Raw genomic sequence first — 19,238 nt, 5'->3', positions numbered from 1 at the left:
AGCACATTTTTCTGGAAACCCTGGCTCCAGATAACACCAACTGATTTTTCTTTGGCCCCTTACATAAACTTCCAAAGCCTACAATAAAATAAATAAAAATTCTAACGAATCTCTCCACCTGCCCCTCACCCTAAATGACTGCAGTGAGTTCTTTTTTTTTTTTTATTAATTAAAGAAAAAAAAGAAATTAACACAACATTTAGAAATCATTCCATTCTACATATGCAATCAGTAATTCTTAACATCATCACATAGATGCATGATCATCATTTCTTAGTACATTTGCATCGATTTAGGAAAAGAACTAGCAAAACAACAGAAAAAGACATAGAATGTTAATATAGAGAAAAAATAAAAATAATAATAGTAAAAAAAAAGAAAAGGAAAAAGAAAAAAAAGACAAACAAACAAACAGACAGACAAAAAAAAACAAACAAAAAAAAAACCTATAGCTCAGATGCAGCTTCATTCAGTATTTTAACATGATTACTTTACAATTAGGTATTATTGTGCTGTCCATTTTTGAGTTTTTGTATCTAGTCCTGTTGCACAGTCTGTATCTCTTCAGCTCCAATTACCCATTATCTTACCCTGTTTCTAACTCCTGCTGGACTCTGTTACCAATGACATACTCCAAGTTTATTCTCGAATGTCGGTTCACATCAGTGGGACCATACAGTATTTGTCCTTTAGTTTTTGGCTGGACTCACTCAGCATAATGTTCTCTAGGTCCATCCATGTTATTACATGCTTCATAAGTTTATCTTGTCTTAAAGCTGCATAATATTCCATAGTATGTATATACCACAGTTTGTTTAGCCACTCGTCTGTTGATGGACATTTTGGCTGTTTCCATCTCTTTGCAACTGTAAATAACGCTGCTATAAACATTGGTGTGCAAATGTCCGTTTGTGTCTTTGCCCTTAAGTCCTTTGAGTAGATACCTAGCAATGGTATTGCTGGGTCGTATGGCAATTCTATATTCAGCTTTTTGAGGAACCGCCAAACTGCCTTCCACAGTGGTTGCACCATTTGACATTCCCACCAACAGTGGATAAGTGTGCCTCTTTCTCCGCATCCTCTCCAGCACATGTCATTTTCTGTTTTGTTGATAATGGCCAGGGGTGTGAGATGATATCTCATTGTGGTTTTGATTTGCATTTCTCAAATGGCCAGGGACGTTGAGCATCTCTTCATGTGCCTCTTGGCCATCCGTATTTCCTCTTCTGGTAGGTGTCTGTTCAAGTCTTTTTCCCATTTTGTAATTGGGTTGGCTGTCTTTTTGTTGTTGAGTTGGACAATCTCTTTATAAATTCTGGATACTAGACCTTTATCTGATATGTCATTTCCAAATATTATCTCCCATTGTGTAGGCTGTCTTTCTACTTTCTTGATGAAGTTCTTTGATGCACAAAAGTGTTTAATTTTGAGGAGCTCCCATTTGTTTATTTCTTTCTTCAGTGCTCTTGCTTTAGGTTTAAGGTCCATAAAACCGCCTCCAATTGTAAGTTTCATAAGATAGCTCCCTACATTTTCCTCTAACTGTTTTATGGTCTTAGACCTAATGTTTAGATCTTTGATCCATTTTGAGTTAACTTTTGTATAGGGTGTGAGATACGGGTCCTCTTTCATTCTTTTGCATATGGATATCCAGTTCTCTAGGCACCATTTATTGAAGAGACTGTTCTGTCCCAGGTGAGTTGACTTGACTACCTTATCAAAGATCAAATGTCCATAGATGAGAGGGTCTATATCTGAGCACTCTATTCGATTCCATTGGTCGATATATCTATCTTTATGCCAATACCATGCTGTTTTGACCACTGTGGCTTCATAATATGCCTTAAAGTCAGGCAGCACGAGACCTCCAGCTTCGTTTTTTTTACTCAAGATGTTTTTAGCAATTTGGGGCAACCTGCCCTTCCAGATAAATTTGCTTATTGGTTTTTCTATTTCTGAAAAATAAGTTGTTGGGATTTTGATTGGTATTGCATTGAATCTGTAAATCAATTTAGGTAGGATTGACATCTTAACTATATTTAGTCTTCCAATCCATGAACACGGTATGCCCTTCCGTGTTCATGGATTGCAAGGGCACATACCTATTTAGGTCTTCTGTGATTTCTTTTAACAGTTTTTTGTAGTTTTCTTTGTATAGGTTTTTTGTCTCTTTAGTTAAATTTATTCCTAGGTATTTTATTCTTTTAGTTGCAATTGTAAATGGGATTCATTTCTTGATTTCCCCCTCAGCTTGTTCATTACTAGTGTATAGAAATGCTACAGATTTTTGAATGTTGATCTTGTAACCTGCTACTTTGCTGTACTCATTTATTAGCTCTAGTAGTTTTGATGTGGATTTTTCCGGGTTTTCAACATATAGTATCATATCATCTGCAAACAGTGATAGTTTTACTTCTTCCTTTCCAATTTTGATGCCTTGTATTTCTTTTTCTTGTCTAATTGCTCTGGCTAGAACCTCCAACATGATGTTGAATAATAGTGGTGATAATGGACATCCTTGTCTTGTTCCTGATCTTAGGGGGAAAGTTTTCAATTTTTCCCCATTGAGGATGACATTAGCTGTGGGTTTTTCATATATTCCCTCTATCATTTTAAGGAAGTTCCCTTGTATTCCTATCTTTTGAAGTGTTTTCAATAGGAAAGGATGTTGAATCTTGTCAAATGCCTTCTCTGCATCAATTGAGATGATCATGTGATTTTTATGCTTTGATTTGTTGATATGGTGCATTATATTAATTGATTTTCTTATGTTGAACCATCCTGGCATACCTGGGATGAATCCTACTTGGTCATGATGTATAATTCTTTTAATGTGTTGTTGGATTCGATTTGCTAGAATTTTGTTGAGGATTTTTGCATCTATATTCATTAGAGAGATTGGTCTGTAGTTTTCTTTTTTTGTAATATCTTTGCCTGGTTTTGGTATGAGGGTGATGTTGGCTTCATAGAATGAATTAGGTAGGCTTCCCTCCGCTTTGATTTTTTTGAAGAGTTTGAGGAGAGTTGGTACTAATTCTTTCTGGAATGTTTGATAAAATTCACATGTGAAGCCGTCTGGTCCTGGACTTTTCTTTTTAGGAAGCTTTTGAATGACTGATTCAATTTCTTTACTTGTGATTGGTTTGTTGAGGTCATCTATTTCTTCTTGAGTCAAAGTTGGTTGTTCATGTCTTTCCAGGAACCCGTCCATTTCATCTAAATTGTTGTATTTATTAGCGTAAAGTTGTTCATAGTATCCTGTTATTACCTCCTTTATTTCTGTGAGGTCAGTGGTTATGTCTCCTCTTCCATTTCTGATCTTATTTATTTGCATCCTCTCTCTTCTTCTTTTTGTCAATCTTGCTAAGGACCCATCAATCTTATTGATTTTCTCATAGAACCAACTTCTGGTCTTATTGATTTTCTCTGTTGTTTTCATGTTTTCAATTTCATTTATTTCTGCTCTAATCTTTGTTATTTCTTTCCTTTTGCTTGCTTTGGGGTTAGTTTGCTGTTCTTTCTCCACTTCTTCCAAGTGGACAGTTAAGTCCTGCATTTTTGCCTTTTCTTCTTTTCTGATATAGGCATTTAGGGCAATAAATTTCCCTCTTAGCACTGCCTTTGCTGCGTCCCATAGGTTTTGATATGTTGTGTTTTCGTTTTCATTCACCTCGAGGTATTTACTAATTTCTCCTTTGACCCACTCGTTGTTTAAGAGTGTGTTGTTGAGCCTCCACGTATTTGTGAATTTTCTGGCACTCCGTCTATTATTGATTTCCAACTTTATTCCTTTATGATCCGAGAAAGTTTTGTGTGTGATTTCAATCTTTTTAAATTTGTTGAGACTTGCTTTGTGACCCAGCATATGGTCTATCTTTGAGAATGATCCATGAGCACTTGAGAAAAAGGTGTATCCTGCTGTTGTGGGATGTAATGTCCTATAAATGTCTGTTAAGTCTAGCTCATTTATGGTAATATTCAGATTCTCTATTTCTTTTTTGATCCTCTGTCTAGATGTTCTGTCCATTGATGAGAGTGGTGAATTGAAGTCTCCAACTATTATGGTATATGTGTCTATTTCCCTTTTCAGTGTTTGCAGTGTATTCCTCATGTATTTTGGGGCATTCTGGTTCAGTGCATAAATATTTATGATTGTTATGTCTTCTTGTTTAATTGTTCCTTTTATTAGTAGATAGTGTCCTTCTTTGTCTCTTTTAACTGTTTTACATTTGAAGTCTAATTTGTTGGATATTAGTATAGCTACTCCTGTTCTTTTCTGGTTGTTATTTGCATGAAATATCTTTTCCCAACCTTTCACTTTCAACCTATGTTTATCTTTGTGTCTAAGATGTGTTTCCTGTAGACAGCATATAGAAGGATCCTTTTTTTAATCCATTCTGCCAGTCTATGTCTTTTGATTGGGGAATTCAGTCCATTAACATTTAGTGTTATTACTGTTTGGATAATATTTTCCTCTACCATTTTGCCTTTTGTATTATATATATCATATCTGATTTTTCTTCTTTCTACACTCTTCTCCATACCTCTCTCTTCTGTCTTTTCTTATCTGACTCTAGTGCTCCCTTTAGTATTTCTTGTAGAGCTGGTCTCTTGGTCACAAATTCTCTCAGTGACTTTTTGTCTGAGAATGTTTTAATTTCTCCCTCATTTTTGAAGGACAATTTTGCTGGATATAGGAGTCTTGGTTGGCAGTTTTTCTCTTTGAGTAATTTAAATATATCATCCCACTGTCTTCTAGCTTCCATGGTTTCTGCTGAGAAATCTACACATAGTCTTATTGGGTTTCCCTTGTATGTGATGGATTGTTTTTCTCTTGCTGCTTTCAAGATCCTCTCTTTCTCTTTGACCTCTGACATTCTAACTAGTAAGTGTCTTGGAGAACACCTATTTGGGTCTATTCTCTTTGGGGTGTGCTGCACTTCTTGGATCTGTAATTTTAGGTCTTTCATAAGAGTTGGGAAATTTTCAGTGATAATTTCTTCCATTAGTTTTTCTCCTCCTTTTCCCTTCTCTTCTCCTTCTGGGACACCCACAACACGTATATTTGTGCGCTTCATATTGTCATTCAGTTCCCTGATCCCCTGTTCAAATTTTTCCATTCTTTTCCTTATAGTTTCTGTTTCTTTTTGGAATTCAGATGTTCCATCCTCCAATTCACTAATTCTAGCTTCTGTCTCTTTAAATCTACCATTGTAGGTATTCATTGTTTTTTCCAGCTTTTCTACTTTGTCCTTCACTCCCATAAGTTCTGTGATTTGTTTTTTCAGTTTTTCTATTTCTTCCTTTTGTTCAGCCCATGTCTTCTTCCTCAATTTATTGATTTGGTTTTTGAAGAGGTTTTCCATTTTTGTTCGTATATTCAGCATTAGTTGTCTCAGCTCCTGTATCTCATTTGAACTATTGGTTTGTTCCTTTGACTGGGCCATATTTTCAATTTTCTGAGCGTGATCCGTTATCTTCTGCTGGCGTCTGGGCATTTAATCAGATTTCCCTGGGTGTAAGACCCGGCAGGTTGAAAGATTTTTCTGTGAAATCTCTGGGCTCTGTTTTTCTTATCCTGTCCAGTAGGTGGTGCTCGTGGCACACGTTTGTCTGTGGGTCCCACCAGTAAAAGATGCTGTGGCTCCTTTAACTTTGGAAAACTCTCGCTGTAGGGGGGGTCGCCAACCTAAGCGGCTTGGGGGAGCGCCTGTCCAAATTTCCCAGCCGGTCCGGGGCGCCAAGTGTGGCGGGGGGGCGCCAGCTGCCGCGGCTTGGGGAAGTGTCTATCCACCGTTCCCAGCCAGGCCGGGAAGCCACGTGTTTGGAAGGGACCCCGGTTGCTGTTCTCCGCGGCTTGGGGATCTCCGATCCAATTCTCCCAGCTGGTCCGGGGGGCCGAGCGTTGGGGGGGGTGCCAGCCGCCGCGGCTTGAGGGGACTGCCTGTCTAATTCTCCCAGCCGGCCCGGGAAGGAGGGAGGGAGGGACTCCGGCCGCCTGTTGCCCCAGCCCGGGGAAGCCCGCACCCCTTGGCGATCTCACCGGAGCGGGTTCTCCCAGCCAGTCAGTCGTTCCAGAATGGGGTACGCTGTCTTCTTGGTCTCTGTCGTGGCTCCGGGAGCTGTTCTGTATCGTTTCTACTTCTCTAGTAGCTGTTCTGGAGGAGGAACTAAGACCCGCACGTCTTACTAAGCCGCCATCTTCTCTGGAAGTCCTTGCAGTGAGTTCTTGACTTTAAAATCTAGGACTCGGCTGTTCACCTAACCCACCTCAGAAGCCAGTTTCAAGAAAAAAGGGCAAAAGCCTCCCAAGCTGATTTCCTCTCTTGCAGTTAATAAAAATGTCAGCAATGGATGGTATCCAGCAAGGCTGCTGGCAGCCAACACACAATCACAGATAAACCATGGCCAGGCCCTTTTCTCACACAAGGTGTCAGCATCTCGACCTTTAAAGCTGAACTTTTCTCACGAAGCACAACTAGAAAGGCTTAACCTATTAAAGTTGGTCACAGACACCTGAGTTTAGATCTATTTTCAGAGTTGAAACATTCACTTAATAAATATGTATTTCTAAGGCAGTCTATTTTTTTATTAAGATATGATTCACATATCTACTTTGTTGGGCAAACATCACTATTATCTAATTTCAGAGCATTTCTGTTTCAATCAAAAGAAATCCTATACCCATTAGCAGTCATTCCTCATTCTCCACTCCCCCAACCCCCTGAGAACAACCGATCTATTTTTTGTCTCTGTGGATTTGCCTATCTTGGACATTTGATGAAAATGGAAACCTACAATATGTGTGTGTGTTTTGGTTATTGGCATCTTTCACTTAGCATAATGTTTTCAAGGTTCATCCAAGTTGGAGCAGATATAGCAGATAAAGCAGTACTTAATTCCTTTTTATGGCTGAATAATATCCCATTGTATGAACATACTACATTTGGTTTATCCATTTGTTTGCTGATGGACATTTGGATTACTTTCATTTTTGGGCTGTGATGAATAACGCTGCCAGGAACATTTGTGTACAATTTTTTTGTGTAGGGGGGTGTATGTTTTTATTTCTCTTAGGAATATATCTACAAATGGACTTGTAGGGTTGCGTGTTAACTATATGTTTAGCCTTTTGAGGAATTGTCAACCCATTTCCCACTGAATATGTATGAATTTGAGCCCTGCCATGTTACTGTGCTGGGAGAGACAGACAATGGTGGACGAGAAAGGCCCAGCCACTTGCCCTCATGCACTTACAGTTCAACAGAGGAAGGAGGCATTGAACCAATAATTACAAAACTAAATTTTTTATTGCACTTATACAAACATCGAAAAGGGGAAGTATAGTCTGCTGTGATACTGGAATGCAGGGAGAACTCATCTGAGGGTGTGGACAGGCTCAAAGGACTAGCTCACACTGTTGACACATCAAGTTTAGGGCTTGGGATACCTCCCAACAAATTAAAACAAAGATGTACTTGAATTTGGTGGATTCCCAAAAACTCCTACCTTTTTGGGACAGAGAAACTTTCATACAGGGGGCTCTACAAGGCTTCCGGTAGTGTCTGAAATGATTTATTGGACTATTTGGATGTGGCAATGTGTATAGGGTACACGGTATAAGGTCTATGGATAATTCTTTTTTTATATACAATTTTTTTAAACATATCAACATACATACAGGAACATTCTTACCATATGATCATTCCATTCTTGGTATATAATCAACAACTCACAATATCATCACATAGTTTTATATTCATCACCATGATCATTTCTTAGAACATTTGCATCAATTCAGAAAAAGAAATAAAAAGAAAAAAGAACAAAATCTCATACATCCCATCCCCCTTACCCCTCCCTCTCATTGACTGCTAGTACTTCCACTGAGGATACTTCTTAATGGATGAGTGCCTTCAAGTAGTGGTAGAAACCCTTACTCTGGCTTCTTCCTCGAGAGGGGCTCAGGGCCAGTCACTTTGTGGTCAAGGAGGATTTATTCCCTCCTTCACCTGTCCTCCTGCTTTCCAGACCCAGACGTTTTTAGTATTTTCTTCCCTGCAGCTGTTCCTAACATTCACTTACAAAAAAAAATATTTCCCTATTGTTGAAAGTAGCAATTAATTGTTCAGCCTCTCACAGGAAGAAGGGAAGCTCTGAAAAAGTTAGCGATTAATTCTCAGTGATGTGAAGAGTTCAGTTTGGCCCCAGGAGGTTAAAGTCACCATATTTCAAATGGCAGAATTTGTCAAGTTTCATTCCTGTTGAATTAATCTAAAATATTTGTCCTTTTATTGAGGCAATGGGAAATGTGCAGAAGTACAAAGAAGCATAAATATCAGCATCAATCCTGTCCTTAAAAAAGCATCTAGATTCCTCAAAATGTAAAATGTGGAATTAGCATATGACCCAGCAATCTCACTGCTAGATACATGCCCCCAAAAATTGAATACGGGAACACAGGACAATCTGTTGGTGTACAGATACCTTTACAGCAACGTTCATAGCGGCATTATCCACAATAGTTAAAAGGTCAAGGCCCCCCAAATGCCCATCAGCAGGTGAGTGGGTAAACAAAATGTGGTATATACGTGCAATGGAACGTCACTCAGCTGTAAAAAAGAATGACGTTCTGATACATACTACAAGATGGATGAAAAGACATCAAGTTGAATGAAATAAGCCAGACACAAAAGGACAGATATTGTATGAACTCATTTATATGAAATAACAAGGATATGCAAATATATAGAGACAGAAAGGAGAGTAAAGGTTGCCAGGGCAGGGGATAAGGAGGAATGGGGAGTCAATGGGCAGTTAATGAGTGCAGGGTTTCTCTTTGGGATGATGGAAAAGTTTGGTAAAGTATGGTGGTGATGGTAGCACAACACTGTAAATGTAATTAATGCCACTGAATTGTATGCTTGAAGGTGGCTAAAATGGAAGTTGTATATATGTTATATATATATATATATATATATATACATACACACACAAGTTGTATATGTGTGTATGTATATTGTATGTATGTTACCTTAATAGAAGAAAAAAAAGAGAAATCAAAGATCTATCTAGTTAGAGAGAAGAAAAAAGTTAACTTTTCACAAACGTTTAAACATTTTGTGGAAAGTTAGCCTGCGATACACAGCAGCATATGAGATGTCTGAAGAGTGTCCCAACCATAAGAGACAGTTATTTTGGGGAAGAAGGAACTCACTTTGGGCCGGGCTGGGTCCCCCAAGAAATGGGACAGAGAAAACGGGACCAGCTTTATACAGTCAGCCGACAGGGGAGAGGACGCGTGCAAAGAACCCAAGGGTAGGAATTTAGGAGATGTATTAGGTCCGACACAGAGGTTCATAAATGAGAACCTCTTGAAAATTCTAGTAGTTTATCAAATGGCCTCAATAATGCCTGAAATTTGTCTTTCATCCCTAACCTCTACAGGCCCAATTGGGGGTGCAGTAATCCAAAAGGGAACACTGTATGGCCCTCCGGTTCCCTTTATCCGTGCCTCACTCTCAGTGTGGGAAACATCCTACAGGCTGAGGATCCATGACACAGATGACAGTGGGAATATTGAAAAAAGCCTTTCTTTGGGTGATCTTGGCTGATGCCAAATCCCTGGAGGAGCAGGATGGGATCTCATCTCTGGAATGGGTAAGACCCACCCGCCACCGTGGTCCCAGCTGTGGCTGTGTCTATGGGGCTTTTTACCTTCCACCCTCCATTTTGTCATTGGTCAGTTCATTTCCAGAATCCCCAGAACTTCTCCCTGTTTTTTCCTACAGGAGTCTTTAGGATTTCTCTGTCCCCTTCCTTTACAGCAGTGGCTCTCAATGGGGGTGCTCCTGCTCTCCAAGAGGGTGTTTTAGAAATTTAGGAGACTCTTTTTGGTAGTCTCAATGGTAGGGAGGCCACTATCGACTTTTAGCAGGTAGTGACCAGGGAGGATAGATGTCTTGCAATATGCTGGGAAGTTCCGTAAGAATTGTCCTGCACCCCACATGATGTCTGAATGCTCCGTGGAACATTTATATAGGAAATATATATATAATATACTCTGAACCATGAAACTTAACTCCATTTTACACATAAACACAATGTGTTTCTTTGTATAGTTTCATATATCCAGAACTCCCCCCCCCCCAATAATGCGTTGTCTTATGTAGAAAGGAGGGAAAATTGCACTTTATCCTGTGTAGAACTTTGCGATGTCCACTATTTTGGAAAATCACACCAGCCACACCAACTCCACTCCTGTAGACAACACACTTGTATCAATCTGCATCTGTAGTGCTCATGTTCAAAGTGATTTCGCCTAAGTTGCAGGATATCTGACTTCTTTGCTATGGCTTCCAGGGCAGCCATGCCCAAGATCTTACATATTGAAAGACAAATTACTTTGTTATAAATCAGTTCCCTTTCTTCCCTTATATTACACTGGGGGCATTTGTACCAGACTGTATTTTCCAGAGATGCCACACCTAAATATAACCCATTCTGCATGCTCTTCTTATGACCTGACATTGACATTCCTCCATTGACAGAGGGTCTGTATTCCCTCCCCTGAATTTAGGTGGACCTTTGAAACTGCCTCTACCAATTGGATGGGGCAAAACTAATGCTCTGTGGCTTCTGAAACTAGGTCATAAAGGGAAATACAGCCTCCACCTGGCTCTCCTTTTTTTCTCTGGATGCGTGCCTTTGGAACCAAGCCACCATGTTGTAAAGAAGCCCAGGTTACATGGAGCAGCCATGTGTGGCTGTTCTGGCCAGCAGCTCCAGCGAGGGTCCCAGCTGGCAGCCAGCGTCAGTCACCAGGCCGGTGAGCGAAGGAGCCTTTGGTGACTCCACATCCCAGCCTTCAATCGTGTCTGCCGCCCGAGGCCCCAGACATCAGGGAGCAGAGGAAAAGCCACCCATATACCCCTCATTCTTAGCTTTCAAGACCTACCTCTTATTCAGAGGTAACAGAGAGTGAGACTCCTGAATGACAGATGGGGAAACAAAGTCACAGAGGCTATGTAAGTAGTGGTACCACCCAGAAGAGAAAGGAGGTCACCCCCCACTCTGTCCAGTCTGTTAGCAGTGAATAATTGTGCCCATTTGAAAACGTATCATGGTGGATAAGAGCAGAAAGGCTCTGGGGGGCAGTGGGGGAAAGAATTAGAGACAATTTTTCACCATTCTTTATTGTTGGAATATTTCATAGTCAACCTTATTTTCCTCAGTTGATTGATTAATTGATTTTAAATGTTTGCTATGGTAACATATATACCACAAAACATTTTTTCATTTTAGCCATACAATTCAGAGGTATTAAGTACATTCACAATGTTATGCTATCCTTATCACCGTCCATTACCAAAACTTCCCTGACTCCAAACAGAAATCTTACCCATCACCACCCCTGCCCCCAGCACCCTGTATTCTATGTTCTGTCTCTATGAATTTGCATGTTCTAATTATCTCATATAAGTAAGCTCATTATTAGTATAATATTTTTTCTAATTTGAAAAAGATGATAAGGCTCTTATGGATTAAAATAGAGCCCCAGTAGCTGAGTCAGAACAAATTGAGCCTGTGTGTAATCTTGGGAGTCAGCAGACAGAGATCTTGGCAGGGGAAAAACTGGTCCCTCTTGTCTTCTTTACTTTCTCCATCTCTCTCAAATCCATGTCCTTCTCTCAACTCCCCAACCCCCCACAAGCACTAGCACACACATATTCAAACATGCACTTCAGTCCATCCTGTTTTCCAGTTGGATTTTATTATTCAGTAGCTAACTCCCTTCTCATTTTCTCACCTCTTTCTCATACTTTAGAGGCAGCCAATTTTCATGCAAAAAGAAAAAAAAAAGATTAACAGCAGCACAAAAAGCAAACAACTTTCTTTTTAAAATGCAATTTTATTGAGATATATTCACATATCATATAATCATCATATAGCTGTGTGTACAATCCCATGATTAATTTTAGAACATTTTCATTACTCCAGAAAGTGTATTTTAAAAAATTAAAAAATAAAAAAGAGGGCGTGCAAGGGTAGTTCAGTGGAAGAATTCTCACCTGCCATGTGGGAGACATGGTTTCAATTCCCATCCTGTTCACGTCTCTTTCCCACCCCTCCCCCCAAATCATTTTTTTTGGTGCTGCAATAACAAGATACTCACATGGAAAAAGAATGAAATGTGACCCCCAACCATACAGCATACAAAAAAATAAATAAATAAAAATAAAAAGAACACCCAAAATATCCCATACCCCTTATGTCCCACCCCATTATTTATTTATCTTTATCTTCTTATTTATCTTTCCATACACTGGATAAAGGGAATGTGTCATTTTCACATTCACACGGTCACATCGTAAAAGCTGTATAGTTATGCAATCATCATCGAGAATCAAGTCTACTGGATTAAGTTCAATGGTTTCAGGTATTTCCTTATAGCTATTCTAATATCCTAGAAACTAATAAAATAATATCTATATAATGCATAAGAATAACCTCCAGGATGATCTCTCTACTCTATTTGGAATCTTTCAGCCACTGAAATTTTATGTTGTCTCATTGCTCTCTTCCCCTTTTCCGGTCAAGAAGCCTTTCTCATTTCCATGATACTGGTCCCGGCTCATCCCCAGGAGTCAGGTCCCACGTTGCCAGGCAGATGTACACCAGTGGGAGTCAGGTCCTACGTAGAGGGGAAGGCAGTGAGTTTATTAAGCAACTCCCTTCAAGGCTCTAAATTTTTTTGTAAATATATTTATATCCCACCTCATTCCGTAAAGGATTTTCGGCGTTTAGGAAAAAAACACACAAGAAAAAGATAGAAATTAGAGAGTTAAAGGAATTGGGGCAAGCCAACAAGGCTAGGAGCACTCTGGTTAGTACTTGGGAAGGACAAGTTTGCTCCTTTTGAAAACATGCTCATCCTTCTCTCCTCTTGGGGAGGGTAGCTAGACATTCCAAAGGCTGCTCCCGGGTGGGCCACGGTGACTCAGCAGGCAGAGTTCTCACCGGCCATGCCGGAGACCCGGGTTCGATTCCCGGGGCCTGCCCATGCAAAAAAAAAAAAAAAAAAAAAAAAATCCTGCTTCCTGTGCAGATGATTCCTTTTCCCCACATCTGCTGAGTTGCCTTTCCAAACGAACACGCCACACTGAGGAAGCTGGCTCCTCGTCAAGTCACAGACCTCAGGCCGAGCAGCAGTTTAAAGATTGTCTGGAGCAACCGTCTCCCAGCCTCAGGCTAGTTCCTTCCAAAGTCACACGCTCAACTCCTTGCCCTCCCTCAACTTTCCTTTCCTTCAGCCGTACAGGCTGTTTCCCCCACTTATTTGGGAAATGTCCCGGCTGTGTGAAATCATTATGTTTTCATTCTCTGAAAACTGTTTTAATACTTACACAGGTTCAAAATTTCGAAGGCATCAAATCCTATCTTGTGGCACCCAACGAGGTGGGTACTAGTTGTGACACAGGGCGAGAGTCACAAATTCCACGGCTAAAGCTGAAGCCGTGTAACTCATTATATAACTCTTTCCACTAGTCGGTCCCCCAAATAAGAATGTTGCTTCCCGGTTTCTCATGGTAATTTAAAACATTTCCCTCAAACATTAGTATCTGGATGAGACTAAAGACAAATCCAAAGTAATGGGGGCTGGAGAGGCCCACAGCTGTCAGAACCTGTGGTAAGCCCTGCATTGTCCACATGTTCACCCGGTTCTGGTTCAGGCGTGCTAGGGGGGCTGACAGAATGGCTCCTGCTCCAGCTGGGTTTCCGTTTTGATGCTAACATGAGCACAGCTGCTTGGCTTGCTTTCTGTTCATCGATTTTCTGACATATATCGTCCTTACGTAAACCTACCTCCGTTGGAGGCCTCATAACTTCCTCTTTTCCCTCAGTGAGTCACCTAAAAGCACACTGGGGGTTTCCAGTACTTCCTCTATGTCTTTCTGGCTGTGTTCCATTTAAACGTATGGGTTTTCCCTGGATGAGGTTCCACAGATCTCCTCATTTGACTTTAATCCAATTCCACGAACACTAGAAGTGGCAGAGATGGTGGCTGTGGACTCTGGAACCAGACCGGGTCCAACTCCCAACTCTTGCTTTGTCACCCCCAGCAAGTTATCTAATTTCTTTGTGCCTTATTTTCCTCATCTGAGAAATGGGGATGGTAATTTTTAAAAAAACTTACTTCATTGGATGATTATGAGGATTAAGTGAGGTAATACATGTGTTGGCCCTAGAGAAGTGCTTGGCACACGTTGTAAGTGCTCAAGAAATTATTCACAAAATCCTGCCTACCCCATGCCAGTAGGATGGGACTCTGGGGATATAAAGATGAATAAAACACAGATTTTGCTTTTAAGAGCTTTGTCCAGGGAAAACAAAATAATAGTCAAAGAAAAGTAGCAACACTACATACTCTTGTCATGAACATTTTTAAACAAAATAGTTTGGAACATGCCATTTTTGTCTTCCATATGGAAACTTGTTGCTATAGTATTATAGCTGTCTATCATGTTTTCATCTGGAATTTGTTAAATACCACCACCAGCAAACACTGATTAAATACCTACTGTGTGCTAGACACTTAGAATATAAATGTGCCTCATCTAGAAAATTCAGTAAATTTGTGCATTGTTCTTGAGTGCCTTTGGATGTCAGACAGGTGCTTCTTTTGCATATGGCCCCATGTTGAGACTGCCTGGGGTAGCCAGCTTCCAAGAGGGCCCCTGATGGGCCTTACCTCCTGGTGTTCATGCCCCTGTGTAGTCCCCTCTCACACTGAATGGGAAGAACTGTGTAACTCTGAGGTATTGCAGAAAGGAAAGAGCAGAACTTCTGAGACTAGATCATAAAAGGCATTGCATTCTCTGCCTTGTTCTCTTTGATCTCTGGCTCTCAGGCAAGTCAGCTGACATGAGGAGCAAGAACTGAGACCGCCTGCAGCCTGGTGCCGGCCATGTGAGGGAGCCTGCTTAGAAATGGATTCTCCAGCCCTGGCCAAACCTGAGTTGACTCCAGCCTACAAGACCTCCAACTCTGATCCACTTCCAAACTCCTAACCTGTGTGAGATGATAAATGTTTACTCTTTATAAGCCACCAAGTTTGGGGGTAATTTGTTATGCAGCAATAGCTAATTAAAACCACGCAAGGACCCAGCTTTCTCATGGCTTTCTAAATGTAACCTGAGTTTCCCTATCACCCCTCAGCCCATGGATACAGAAAGGAACACAGAAAGAGCAATATGCAGATTTCACCGACTCTTGCCTCTTCTGCTGAAGCAATACTTGTACCTGCAATGTTCTGTGAATTACTTATTTTCCCACCCATTCAGGGGGGAAAAAATCACAATATTTTTAGAATTGGAGAAAGCAGATAGGTCTTAGAAATATTTATGAACAAGATTGTTCTCTCCCTGGGTGCTGACTGTTTTACTATTTCTCTCTGGGCAGTGCTGATGGTTTTCGAAATGCCACCATCTCTTGGCAGGCCCCGCTGTTGGCACCAGGCAAGCATCTATGCTAAGCAGCAAAAACTCCCCTAAGGCACTGCCCCTACTTTCCAAGTATTGCCTTGAACTCACCAGACCAAAGCTGGGGGCTGCTCTGTAATGAAGCGGCAGGAGATGCTTCTCTTCTCTTCAATGCAGTAGGTACCCACAGTTTTATTTCAGTGAAATAATTCAGTTTTTACTCACAAATCTGTCCTCAAGTTCCAGGCCTGTATCCATGGGTTGGGTGGAAATGGGTCCTTTGGCTGCTGTCAGACTGATTCATCCTCATGGGATGTGACACTTCGTCAGTGCCTGGCCAGATGCGTGACGGCGTTTTCTGCGTGAAAACTGCCTTGCCTGTCTTCCTCAGTCTGTGGAGTAGTTTGCATCGCTCCTCTGTAGAAGGTCAGGTGGTCCTCTGAAGAGCAAGACGCATGGCAGAGGCGGAAGATCTAACCGTGCAGCGTCATCATCACCCCAGCCAACTGAAAGGAAGAGCTTTACCATCCTGAGCCTTCAAAAAAAGATCACCCCACAGGGTGATTTCTCTCTTTTAACTTCTCTTTTTGTTCTCCAAATTCCCCTGTTTCCAGGCAGCTGCCTTCATCATGTCCCCAGACCAGGGTTCTTTTTGTTTTGTTTTGTTTTGTTTTTGTTTTTGTTATTGTTTTTTAGTAATTTTTTATTAATTTAAAAAAATTACAAGAAAGAAACGCATTCTTAATATATGTTCATTCTGTTCTACATATATAATCAGTAATTCACAATATCATCACATATTGCATCATGATAATTTCTTAGAATATTTGCATCAATTCAGAAAAAGAAATAAAGACAACTGAAAATAAAATGAAAACAGAAAAAGAAAAAAAAATTTTACATGCCATACCCCTTACCCCTCCCTTTCATTGAGCACTAGCATTTCAAACTAAATTTATTTTAACATTTGTTCCTCCTATTATTTATTTTTATTCCATATGTTCTACTCATCTGTTGACAAGGTAGATGAAAGGAGCACCAGACACAAGGTTTTCACAATCACACAGTCACATTGTGAAAGCTATATCATTATTCAATCATCATCAAGAAACATGGCTACTGGAACACAGCTCTACATTTTCAGGCAGTTCCCTCCAGCCTCTCCATTACATCTTGGATTACAAGGTGATATCTACTTAATGCGTAAGAATAACCTCCAGGATAACCTCTCAACTCCAGGATAACTTCTCAATTGTAATCTCACAGCCATTGACATTTTGTCTCTTTTCACTCTTCCCCCTTTTGGTCGAGAAGGTTTTTTCAATCCCTTGATGCTGGGTGTCAGCTCATTCTACAGTTTTTCTCAAACCCTTGATGCTGAGTCTCAGCTCATTCTGGGATTTCTGTCCCACGTTGCCAGGAAGGTCCACACCCCTGGGACCGACCAGGGTTCTTTACCCCTCCCTCAGGAAACTCTGCCTCTCCCATGGGAGAAGCTCTCTTCTCCAGACTTGCCGACTCCAGGTTGAGTTCAGCCTTCTCCTCGTGGATGCCCCTGTGTGAGGCGCTGGGGCTCTGGGGTGATGGGTGGCCTGCTTGGGGGACCGCTTTTCAGTTCCAGCTCCTCACCAGACAATGACAGATTTGCTCACCACTTTTCCCAAAATCCAGCCAATCACTCCAAGATGAGCATTCGCTGTTCTTGGAACCACGCTTCTAGTCTCATTTAAGGAAAGGAATCTCTTCTCATTGATTGTCATGATGGAAAGAGTTGAGTTAATCATTCTCTTCAGTTCAGGCTGACCCACCATCAGGGGTCACCGTGTGACTCCTTTCTCTTTTCATCTATTTCTTTCCTCATCACTCTCGCTGCCATTACCACCCCCACCCCCCCGTGCCCCTTTCCCATCGCCACCCGCTCAAGGGTCCTTGAATAGGTCTGGATCTTTGTCAAGCAGGCAGAGGTGTTTTTTTTTGTGATTTTTAAGAACATAAATGTTGTATTGCTCTCATATCATTGTTTCTTATTTTTTTTTCACTCTACTAATGGTCCTTGTGTTAATATAATTTTATTCTTTCCCCCTTTGAACCATAAGCTCCAACAATGTTGTGTGAAGCAGCATTTAACTCCTTCCTGGGAGTCAAATGAATGACAAGAGACTAAAATTCTGGTTATAATTGGGCCTCTCCTCCACATCAGGGAGGGACAAGATCTGGTCTGATTAGACGGTTTTCTCATTCCACATCTCTCCAAATGCCTCCCAAGGAAAGGGGTTGGGCAGTTTTCCAGGCCACACCACTTAAAATACACTGAAGTTCTGTTAAAAGCTGCAGTGAGAATGCAACCAGCCATGTGGGTTCTATAGGACAGATGACCTGCTTTCTTCAACAAGTTAATGTCATCAAAAGAAGGCAAAGGATAAATGACAACAGTTAAAAGCTACTTAAGGCACATATTAACCAATTGCAATGTGTGAACCTTGTTTAGATTATGATGTGAAAAAGCCAACCGTGCCAAGACATTTTAAAAAGATAATAAGCAGAAGCTGAGAGCCACGCAACAGGACCCAAGTCCAGCAGCAAGCGGGAAGATGCCCATCTGGTTGATGCTGCTGTAGCCACCACTGCTCACTTAGTACCGTCTGGATCCTGATCAAGGGCTCCAGAATACATTGAACTTCCTCAACAAGAAGGAGATTGTAATGTCTGATTCCTTGGTGGAAGGAACAACAACATAAAACAAAACCAGTGTGGTCTTGCTTCCAATGATGCAAGTGTGATTGCTGGCGACTTCATGCGCTCCAGCGCTCCCACGAACTCTCACGGGCCCTCGGATGGTTTCCCAGGCAGACGTAGGAGGCATTGCTCAACTCACCTCCACTCTCCTCCAGGGGAGAGGCAGCGTGGCCTCCAACCCGCACAAGACTCCAGGCTCGTGAGATCGCTGCATCCTTAATGCACCCACCGAAGATACCCGATTTCAACTGGCCCCAACGTGAATATGTTGAAGTGCCTCGGCTGACACGCCCCGTGCCACCACTGGACTGTGCTTTGACACGGTGGCCCACAAGATCCACCTTGTGAGCAGGAAGCACGGGGCCCCCTCGGGGCGCTGCGCTGCAGGGGTGAGCCACCCGCCGCGCTCGGCGCTTCCCGGGTGAAATCCCACGACGTGTGCCTGCTGGAGGCGCACAGCCGGGTGGAAGCCCCACAGCCTGTCTTTAGGCCCAGCGAAGGCTCTACCAGGGCCAGCTCTTAGGAAGCCGGCAGTTTAAATAGCCCAGACACCTTACGGCACACTTCCGAATGCTTATGAGAAAGAATCCGGGCACCTGATGCCTTCCTGGGGGATTTAATGCTGCTAAAGCCTGCATTAGCAGCCCCCTGAGCAGTACCAGCAGCTGCTACACATGGTCTGCACCCCTCTTTGCCTTTCTTTCCATATGATCGGCCCTTGGTTCTCCCTGACGTGTTTTTTACACTGGGTATTCTAGTGTATTTTAAGAGACGGGGGGGGGGGGGGGGGGGGGGGGGGGGGGGGGGCCTAGGGGATGGGGTGGGGGGGTGGAATATAAGGGGAACACACGCAGTGCTAGTTACATTTTTAAAACTAATATTTTGGAATAGTGTTTATGAAAATCTTTCACTGGCTTTTAGTCATTCTCAACAATCTGAACAGTTTAATAAACTGTTTGGTTCTGTTCTATTCTGAATCCCACTGCTTTTGGCACCATGGCGAGTGAAGAGCTCAGTGCA

At 41.7% G+C, this 19,238-nt stretch overlaps 1 pseudogene; it reads left to right on the top strand.

The window, feature by feature from the left end:
* The first annotated feature begins 10,758 nt into the window (after nt 1-10,758).
* Nucleotides 10,759-18,838, top strand: LOC143651384 (dual specificity protein phosphatase 14-like; annotated as a pseudogene).
* Nucleotides 18,839-19,238: the final 400 nt, after the last annotated feature.

The sequence above is a fragment of the Tamandua tetradactyla genome, chromosome 12 (assembly GCF_023851605.1).
Source record: "Tamandua tetradactyla isolate mTamTet1 chromosome 12, mTamTet1.pri, whole genome shotgun sequence".
In the NCBI taxonomy this organism is placed as follows: Eukaryota; Metazoa; Chordata; class Mammalia; order Pilosa; family Myrmecophagidae; genus Tamandua; species Tamandua tetradactyla.
The sequence above is the reverse complement of the archived record's forward strand: the minus strand, read 5'-3'. Positions and strand labels throughout refer to the sequence as shown.